Below are 10,376 nucleotides of genomic sequence, written 5' to 3'. Positions count from 1 at the left end.
ATTACTTGAAAAGATATTTAGCCCTCCCCACATAACCCTCATCAGCACGTTTCTGTAGCTGAGGCAGTTGTGAGCAGGACTCAGCAAGGCTGAGAGTAGGTGTAAGTGTCCAGGCTGCTGAGGGAGGGCAGAGGGAGGGCAGAGCCATGTGCAGCCACCGTGCACACCGGTCCCTGCAACGAGAGGAATGAGCTGCTCAGAACTCCATGAGACCCAGCACAGTGATGTGGGGCTGTACAGGTCTTTTCCCATGTCCTCTCTCTCACGCCTCTCTGCAGAAACTCCAGGCCCACCAGAGGTGCCAACACACCAGTTTTATATCTTCAACTGATACGCAAGTGTCTCCCTTCTATATATATCCTGGGTGAAACCAGCTAGGTTTATTTATAGTTGGTTTCCCTCCTCCCCTCCAATTTTTTTATCCTCGCCCTTTCCAGCCTTTCATGAATCTTGGGTGCAAATTAAAACTGGCTTAAGAAAGAAAAAGCTTGGCCCTGAAACTGGTGGTGTTACTGGTAAGCATACTTTGGGTCTGGCAAGATCCTTGCAGCAGGGACAGTCTCAATTTTTGGCAATGCTGCCAGTGCTTCTCTCATGTTAAATGTCACCCTGGTACACTAAGGGACCAGCTTCTCTGCTTTGAGCTTGAAGACATTTTCTTCTAACTTCTCAGAGAGGTGACACTGGCCTAAGTAACTCAGAGAGAAATCCAATTTCTGCTGCTCCCTGGAAGGTGGGAGTGCTGGCACTGTGCCACCTCAGTGATGTAAGCTGTACAGAGGCTTATCTGAACTCTCCCCAGTGGAAAAAATGCACTTCTTTGCTCCTGCATGCATAGAATATATGGTGTGAGATGTTCAACAGCACTAACGACTTGGGTTGCATCTAGAGCCAACAGCATCTTGGGTTTTATCTGAAATAGTGTGGCCACCTGGACCAGGGTAAGGATCATCCCTCTTTACTTGGCACTGGTGAGGCTGAACCTGGAATCCTGTGTTCAGTTTTGGGCCCGTCAGTATACGTAGGACATTGAGGTGCTGGGAGTGTCCAGAGAAGGGTAAAAAAGCTGCTGAAGGGTCTAGAGTACAAGCCCTGTGAAGAGTGGCTGAGGGAACTGGGGCTGTTTAGTCTGGAGAACAGGAAGCTGAGGGGAGGCCTCATAGCTCTCCTCTGCTCCCCGAAAGGAGGTTCTAGCAATGTGGGGGTTGATCTCTTCTCCCAAATAAGAAGTGATAGAATAAGAGGAAATGGCCTCAAGTTGTGCCAGGGGAGGTTTAGATCGGATATTAGGAGGAATTTATTCCCTGAAAGAGTTGTGAGGCACTGGAACAGGCCACCCAGGGCAGTGGTGCAGTCTCCATCCCCGGAGGTATTTAATAGATGTGTAGATGTGGCACTTAGGGACATGGTTTAGTGGTGGACTTGGCAGTGCTGGGTTAACGGCTGCACTCAATGATCTTAAAGGTCTTTTCCAACCAAAACAGTTATTTGATTCTATAAGGGCATAACTGCACATTTGAGTGCAGCTGCTGGGCCAGAGCTTCAGAAATGCCAGTGTGGAAGGACTGACCCCATTTCCTTCAGGACAGGGACCAAATGCTGCTCCCCAGCTGTGCTCAGAACAGTGTCTCTTGAGCCGATGTCTAGTTTTAAGCTGTTGAATAAGCCTCCTGACTTCAGTGAGGTGATTCTGAGTGCATGCTCAACTACCTTCTCGCAGAAGAGCCCTGATTCCTCTGGGAGCTCCCATGGGAGAGCACATGCAAGTGTCTGTTGACATTGGGTGGGATGAGAACACCACAGACCCACCACATGCAGCTCTTCTGCTTGCAAACTGCAATAGGGAGGTTTTGTAAGGGCAATGAATGCCCTCCAGTGGCAGAAAATAGGGAAACAGATCTGTTCAGTTTATTTTCCATAATTGTTACGGAATTGCTGTATCTAGTTCAACTTCAGTTCTGGGATGTTTCCTGGCAGTATTGGTGGGCAACCTTGTCTCTGGTTTTGCAGTTCACAACAGCACACAGCAAGGAGCTGAACCTTGGTTGAAATATTCAGCAGTAGTTACTTTTATAAAAGGCAGTGGAGCTCAGGATATTCTTAGTGATCAAATTATGTTGGTGAAAGTCACATTATCATCTGTCCAGCTTCATGGGCTGCCTGTTGATGCAGCTGTTTTGTTGGAGTGTGTAGCAGAAAGGGGGTATCCAGCAGGCTCCAGCCACCAGGTAGGGATGGGGAAGTATGGGGTCTGAGTGTCTGAACCTCTTGCACTGTGAGGTTTTATGAAAGTGGTGGATTTTTTTTTTCTGTTTTGTTTTTTTTTTCTTTTTAAACAATGCTGTCTTAATGTGTCCAAGTGTATTTGTGGTTCAGAGAGATTAAGGTATTTCTTGCTGGTTTACAACGTGAAAACATCCTTCAGAGGGCATGAGAGATGCTATCTTCATGTTTGTCATGGCATAATCCTTTTGTAACAAAGAGGCAATGAGGGATGGAAATGTGCTTGACCGTGCCACTTTCCAAATTCAGAATGGTTTTATAAATGAACAAGAAGCTTTTATGACCATAAACCAAAACCCGAAGAAGGGCTTGGATACCAGCACAGTGCTGACCCCAGTGTACTGAAGTGGTTTCTCCAGCCTGCAGACCACTCCTGGTGTCCCAGCACTGCTGTCCTGGTTCAAGCCAGGATAGAACTAATTTTGTTTTTGTGATTTTACTTTTCAGTTGAGTCCCTTCTAAATAGCTGCAGTTGCTGAAATTAACAGCATGTTTTTCAGTCAGTGTCTGCCTCTAGGATTGATAACTCTCCACGCTTATGGTGAGAGGACAGTATGTAGAACCAAGGCCGCTGCTTGGTTCTGAAGAAAACATCTTATGCTTTGGAATCAGAAGGGAGTAAGGGGTCACACCTGCCACCCTCCTTTGGAGAGGAGTGGACCAGACTGGTGACCAAAGTTAACCAAATGACGTATCCCATCCCATACATGTCATACTGGAAATACATTTGAGGCATCCCAAGGGGCTTGTGCTCACTTTGTCCACGGCTAGCACCCTGGGAGGACTTCATCCTTTTATCTGCTTTTGATCCCAATCCCTGCACCCCACCACTCCTGCACCCCAGCTCCCACCTGCCACTGACTCCAGGAGTCAAGTCCAGGACTTTTCCAGGGCCTGCCCTTCAACTTTGGTGGTGACATGGGTGTTACTGGGGGGAGAGTGCCATAGTACTTTTGTGTATATTTGTATATATTTCATTACTTTTCATCACGACTGTCTCATTAAAGCTGTATAGTTTAGTTTCCAACCTGTAAGAGTCTCTCTCTCTTGTTCCCTCTCTTTTCCCTATAAGGGGTGTGTGTGGGGTGTTTGTTTAATTGCCAGCCCAGCATTAAACCATGACAACTGGGGAACTGCAGGTCACATGCAGCAGGGCTAAGAAATCATCTTTATGTCAGAAAGTCCATAACACTTCAGTGTTGTCTTGGGACCAACAATTAGCTATGGGTTCATTAGAGAAAATTAACCCCTAAGCTGCTGGCTCTGTTGTTGCTGTGTCCCGAGTTCACAGACAGCAATGCATGAGTCTGATCACACTGTTTGTTGGTGGGGGCTTTTTCTTGTTCCATGTTTCAACTTGTGTTGATAGCCAGGCACGCAGTGCACAGCCTGCTCCCAGTACAGACCAGTAGCCTGGAGGTGGAAAATTGGCCTCAAGAAGTGAGTCCTGCCCAGCCTGTTTTCACTCTGAGTTGCCCTGGACTTTAAACATCTGGAAATTACATCAACATGAGCATCTTTAAAGACAAAATTAAGCAGTGCATTAAAAAAAAAAAAAAGAATAAATTATTTTTTTCCATGTGAAGCACAGCCCTTACAAATATTCTGGAAATATTCACCTCAGAAAGGGCTGATCCCAATGTGTCTTTTCTGGTTGCCCTCTGCCATGGCCCCATGTTTGATATGCTGGGAAGATAGTGGTCTAGATAGGCCTGTTCAGTTGGCTTTGACAACTTTACCTTGTTATTTGCAACACTTACTGTAAGGCTGCACTCAAAACAGAAAGGTGATACCCTGAGCTCTTAAGTAATATTTTTAGGTGATACTGAGGCTACTCTTCTGGAAAAGAGATTAATCCATGCTCTGTGTACTTATGTGAGTATTGGCACAGGCAAAAGAAGCAGTTTGTACTCTAAACGACCCTGAATGTTGTCTCTGGAAATACTGCTTTTCCAGAAAGAATCTTCTGGGTTCATCACTATTTGGTGATGGCCCAGGAAAGAGTGAGGTCAGAAACTGCTGCAAGCATTTAGTGCAAGAAGTCTAAGACTGTGGAAGGCTGTGGCTGGGTGGCTATATAAGCTTAGTATGTGTTATTTATCATTTTCCTCATCTCCTTGGGTGCCTCTGTACAACCAGCTACACAGGGATTTATTTTAACCATGCATCAATCATGAGGATCTAAAATATCTATAGGAAAGAGACTAATCGTGTTCGTATTATTTACACTAGTTTTCAAGTGCACTAAGAAGTCTAATTTCCTTCCTGATTTTGACAAATAATTGCTTTTACACTTCTTCAAACATTTTGCTGAGTTGAGCAAGCAAACATAAAAGACTTTTTTTTTTTTTAATTCTAGGAAATGCAATGATCTATTGGATTAAATAAAAAAATTACCAGAGATACTAATTTAAAAGAACTGGTTATCCTTCTTTTGATTTAAATGGCTTGGCAAAGTTGATAAAGATACTAATAGTTGTATAGAACTAATAAGAGAAAAAAAAGGGTTTTAAAGAATAATGTATTATTACTTGTTTGTTTGTTTGTTTGAGGCTGGTATCAGGCACATTTATAACACATACCTAAATGTGTATGAACACATATGTAATATTACTAGCAATTCCAGAGCAGAAGAAATCCTCAGTTAAAGCAAAATATATTTTTCTGCTTTCTTCAGGTTGGTTTCCAAAGGTGATTTCCACCTGATCCAAATGATACTTGTCTGTTGTTGAAGGCTCTCATGTTGGGAGTCAAAACCTGTTCTTTGCAGGATGCTCTGATGGAGCTGACTTCAGGCTCGTGTGTTACAGCTGGAGGTTAAGTTTTCAGTTCTCAAACACAAGTTATAACAGCATGTTCATTCCGCACAGGTCAAATAATACAAGTATCCAAGAAGCAATTCCTGTTGACTTTTCTGTTGAAAACTCATGTTCTCAAACTTTATCTGTCAATATTGCCTCGTGTGCGTTTGTGTGTGTTGACAGGGTGTCAGGCTGAGAGGAGAACCTGAGCTTGTGTTGACACAGTGTTGCTTGGAGGAAAAGGTACTTATCTGCTGGGGAAGTCATCTTTGACTAGAGGAGTGGTGTTTGACATCATTAGAAGTCAAATTAATTTGTTCAAACAGTAGATCTGCAGCCTTGTGTGAAGTCTTCCTGTGCGTTCAGCCTGAGCCAGCCAGGCTGAACGAAATAGTGAAAGCAGTAAAACCAGGAATCTTTGCCTTGTTTGGTCCCAATAACCCTGACCAGGGCCTGGCTGGTGCAAAGCTTTCAAGAAGTGGCATCCCTAGAGGTCACCTTTTCCCCAGGGAACGTTAGTGTCGCTGCCTCTGCTCCCTGCAGCCCAAGAGAGACAATGTGGTCTTTGAGCATCAACTGGACCAAGAGGAGAGCACCCTTTGACTTTAACCCTGCTGAGTTCTGGCTCCTCCTCTAGCATTGACCTGCTGGTGACAGGGCTGTCCTCTCATGGATACACCTCTTGCTCAGACAGCAGCAAAATGCTGCTGCAGTTGTCCCTGTCTTCAAATATACCACATGCTTGTGTTCCCTGCAATGGCCACCACTGGGGTTGGTAAAGTCTAAGCAAGTTTTAGTGAGCACTTATCTGCATATCTATCCAGCTTCAGGGTCGTGCTGGTACCCTGGTGCCAAAGGTTATGTTGACCCAGAAAGGAACTGGAGTACATCCAAACTCCTCTGCACTCGGCTCACTGATGTACTCAGATTGAGAGGGCTGCTGCAGCAACGCTGACTTTTGTACACAGAATTTTTAATTTCTGGTTTAATGTCTGTGCTTAACACTATGATAGTTCACACAGCTTTGTGGTTTATGATGTTCCCCATGTACAAGCCCTTGGGTCAGTGTCTGTGGGCAAGACCATGCAGGGGATCTTGAGTGGCGAGAGGAGGCCTTGCTCTTTCAGCTCTTTCTTGTCCCAGGATCATTTTTGCACACACACACATATATATATATTTTAATGTATATACTAAAGCATGCTCTGTGAAGGAAAGGAATCCACGAGCTCATGCCACTTCAATGTTCAACAACCCTTTCTGCCAGAGCACTTCTTCACCTCCAGAAGGAGCCATGAGGGATGTGTTTATGACTGAGGATGGTCGTGCATGGCAGCAGAAAATCTGACCTCATCTTGTCTCTCCTTTCTTAAACAAAAGGCTAAAAATACTGCCAAAATCACTCCTTGCAAAACATAGAATACAGGTCCTTGGACATGTAAAAGCTGACTGGAGCTATGCCTCTGTTCAAAACACTTCCAGATTTATAGGTTGTGTGGACTAAATACATGAACATACTTGGAAGGAAAAATGAGGCTTTCAAGGATAATTGATTGTTCACCTTATTCTGGACAAAAAAACCAAACAACCTAAGGGTAAAAAGAGAACAGAAATGGGTCTAGTGAGATAAGACATTTTATCTGATAGGCAGAGGCAGTTGCAGAGCCAACCTCACCCTATGTGCTCTCTAGTCATAAGGAGATCTGGGTTGCAGACCACACCATTAGGCACCGCATAACCCCAGTGAAGCCTCCTATAGGAGGTAAAAATGTTGGAGAAGCCTGTGCCAATGTTTATTAATCCTTAGCCTGGACTATGTGATTTTTTCAGGCTGGGTACAGAACTTGGAAACCCCGTTTCTAACCTATATAAGGGTGCACACCAGCTCACCAGCATCTTCAGGGGCTTTCGGCTTTTGTGTGCCCTGCAGAAGGGACCAGAACTCTGCAAGACCAAAAGGCACCAAGAGCCAGTCAAGGCCATGACAGAGACCAGATGTCCCTCCACTTTTAATGACAGACCCCAGTTAGAGCCTAACAAGGGTTTCTTCTCCCTGTTGGGGAGGCAGCAGCAGGTGTGGATGGTGCTTTGAATGTCTGCATGGGTGTCTGGTGCAGCACCTGAACCCATGGGTCTGCACTGAGCTGCTGGAGATTTTTGGCCCCTGGGATGATGCTGGTATCACTCCAGTCATCTCTGGGGTGCTGGTGGGTCTGGTGGGGTCAGGGGCACAGGCAAAAATGATCCTGGGCATGCAAGGGAGCTGAACTTGGGAGTAGGTCCTTTGGGAGCCTTGAAATCAAACAGTGGGATGGGTGCATCTTGAGCTTTGGGCACCCTCATCTAGAGGCATAGGCAGGGTGGTAGTTCACTGGAGCTCTGGAGTGAGATGCTGAAGTTCTCTGGTGGATCTAGCTCTGGATGGCACCTTCTGGCCTGTTCTCTGGTATGTTTCCTGTGGCATTGTGCTGCTCCAGGTGCTGGGTTGCTGCCCTCTGGGCACTGCATGGATAAAGTCATGTCTCTAACCACTGAACGAGGATTCTCTGTTAAGTCCTGGGCTGTTTGACTTTAAACCTCACTTTTCCAGGATGAATAAGTGGATAGTTTGATGAGGGGAATGTGCATCCAGAATGCAGAAGATTATTCCTGAGGTAATTAGCATTGTGTTTCAAGGGAGTATTTCAGTGCAGTGAAAGAGATGTTGCTGTGCTTGCTCATGGAAAAAACAATTATGCTTTGTAAATTAATGACAATGGAAATAATAGCCATGGGTAAAAAGTAAATAGTACATAAAGCATTTAGCTTATAAATAACCATATCCAGAATTAAAGAATCCAGCAGGTTGCATGCCTCTGGGCAAAGGGACGACGTTGTGAAGGCAGGGAAGTGACAAAGTCCAGGAGAAGCTGCAAGCACAATGCACAAAGCTGCCTCTGCTTCCTTGCAGGGCATTCCTGTCAGAGAACCTCTGCCACATGGCTTTGGGGAAATGAGAAAGGAAAAGGACAGGCTCTTCCTAAATCTTTGCACTTGCCAAAAAACCCCCCCAAAACCAAACCATGATCACGTGATTTGTTTTTCTTGGCAATCTTGTAGAGGAGTCAAGAAAATGAAAGGTTTGGGGTTTTCCTCCTGCCTGAAGTGAAAACAAAGTCGCAAGAGAGCAGTGTGGGAAAAATTAATAGTGAACAGGGTATAGAAGACAGCAAAGAAGTGGGAGAAAGTTACAGACTTGTGTGGTTAGAAGCCAGGGAGCTGGGTCCTGCTGAATTTCAGCCATGCTGTGGGGAATTAACCAGCTCCTCCATCACGAGCAGCATTTCAAAGGTACAACACTGCCAGGCTCGCTGCTCCTCACCCGCTTCCTTTCAAGGGTTTATGTGGCCCTCAGCACATTTTCAGAACAACATTCTTGTTTGATTAAAAAAAGAATAAAAATAAATAAATAAATAAATAAATAGAGAGAAAGGAAGAAAGGAAGAAAGGAAGAAAGGAAGAAAGGAAGAAAGGAAGAAAGGAAGAAAGGAAGAAAGGAAGAAAGGAAGAAAGGAAGAAAGGAAGAAAGGAAGAAAGAAAGAAAGAAAGAAAGAAAGAAAGATTCCAGAATTGAGTATGACATACTCTGAAAATTGCTGTATCTTCTCCATGTCCATTGCATTGGGATCTTTGTTGCTTTGAATGCTTCCAAAAATAACTTGAAAGAGATGCGTGGGTTGATTAGTGCCAAAACGAGTAGTTATTGATCTAAATGACTGCTTGGAAAGAAAGGGTGATAGAGGAACCACGCTCTGCTGTCCACATGTTTAGACCTCCTGTCTCCTTTTGCTTGAGCTGAAGGAGAAAGCCATGTATCGTGGCACAGCAACAAAGAAAATCCTCTGCCTGCTTTAAAGTTATTGGGAACTTTCATGAATTTAAGTCATTAAAATATGTAAAGCATTTGACTTTAAGTACATTTTGCTAACTGAACCAACTCATATCCAACAAAACTCCCCCACAGCAGCTCTTAAGCCTTCAGTTGACCAGATGGCCAAGACATGATGTGGAGCAACCTTGGGGGCACTCTGAATTGCTCTGGGTCTGCTGAAGATCCTTCTTAGTAGCAGGGAAAAACAGCAGCTTGTTGCTTGCTCCAGCCACTCTCCCTGTTCCCCAGCACTGTACTGCAGGAGATGTTGCAAGAGACTGGGAGATGGGCCTCTCCTCTTCCTTGTAATCAGGAGCAGCTAGTGCGTGCCTTTCTCAAGCCTTTAGACAAGACTTGTGCAAGTCTTTAGACAAGACCTGTACATGAGACTAAGCTGTTGGGAGCAAGCCTGTACCTCAGCATAAGTCCAGAGAAGGTCAACAAAGCTGGTGAAGGGTCTAGAATGCAAGTCCTATGAGGACCAGCTGAGGGAACTGTGGTTGTTTAGTTTGGAGAACAGAAAGCTGTGGGGAGACCTTCTCGCTCTCTACAACTACCTGAAAGGATGTTGGAGTGAGGTGGGGTTAGGCCTCTTCTCCCAGGTAACAAGTGACAGGTCAAGAGGAAATGGCCTCAAGTTGGCATTTGGAAATTCCTCTGGGCTTGGGTTTACTGTCCACCCAGCCAAAGGGAGTTGGCACGTGCTGTAGGTAGCTCAGCAGTGGCTAAAGAAGAGCTGTGCTGATGTGATCTGCAGAGATGTGAGTGAACTGACATGTCCAAGGTGCTGCTTGCTTTCAGTGAGCTTTAAAAGCTAGCTGTGATTATGACGTATAAAAAATAGTTTTAAATTGTTCATGAAAAATTTCCATGGAATTGGATCCAATGTCCATTGTTATGAAATGCAACGGGAGAAAAATAAAGCTAGGACAAAAGAGAAAAGACAGTTGCAAATTATAAAATGGATACATATTTTTCCTGTTTCTCCACCTGTGTTATGAGCCCATTGGATGCAGCCAGTTGGTGACCACAGGGTGGATAACTGATGTATCATGAACAGAACAAAGGTAACACATGTCCTTCTCCATGTCCTTCTTATGATGGAGGCTCCAGAATTGGAGTACTGTGTCCAGTGGAGCTCCTGGAGAGAATCCAGAGAAGGGCCACAAAGATGATCGATGGGATAGAGCACCTCTCCTAGAGGACAGGCTGAGAGAATTTGGGTTGTTCAGCCTGGAGAAGAGAAGGTTCTGGGGAGGCCTTATAGGGGCCTTCAGTATCTGAAGGGGACCTACAGGAAAGGAGGGACTTTTTACAAGGGCTTGTAGTGAGAGGACAAGGGTTAATGGATTTAGGTTACACATTAGGAAGAAATTCTTTAGTGT

This window comes from Apus apus, chromosome 5 (assembly GCF_020740795.1).
Source record: "Apus apus isolate bApuApu2 chromosome 5, bApuApu2.pri.cur, whole genome shotgun sequence".
Lineage (NCBI taxonomy): Eukaryota > Metazoa > Chordata > Aves > Apodiformes > Apodidae > Apus > Apus apus.
Note: the sequence above shows the minus strand (reverse complement) of the source record.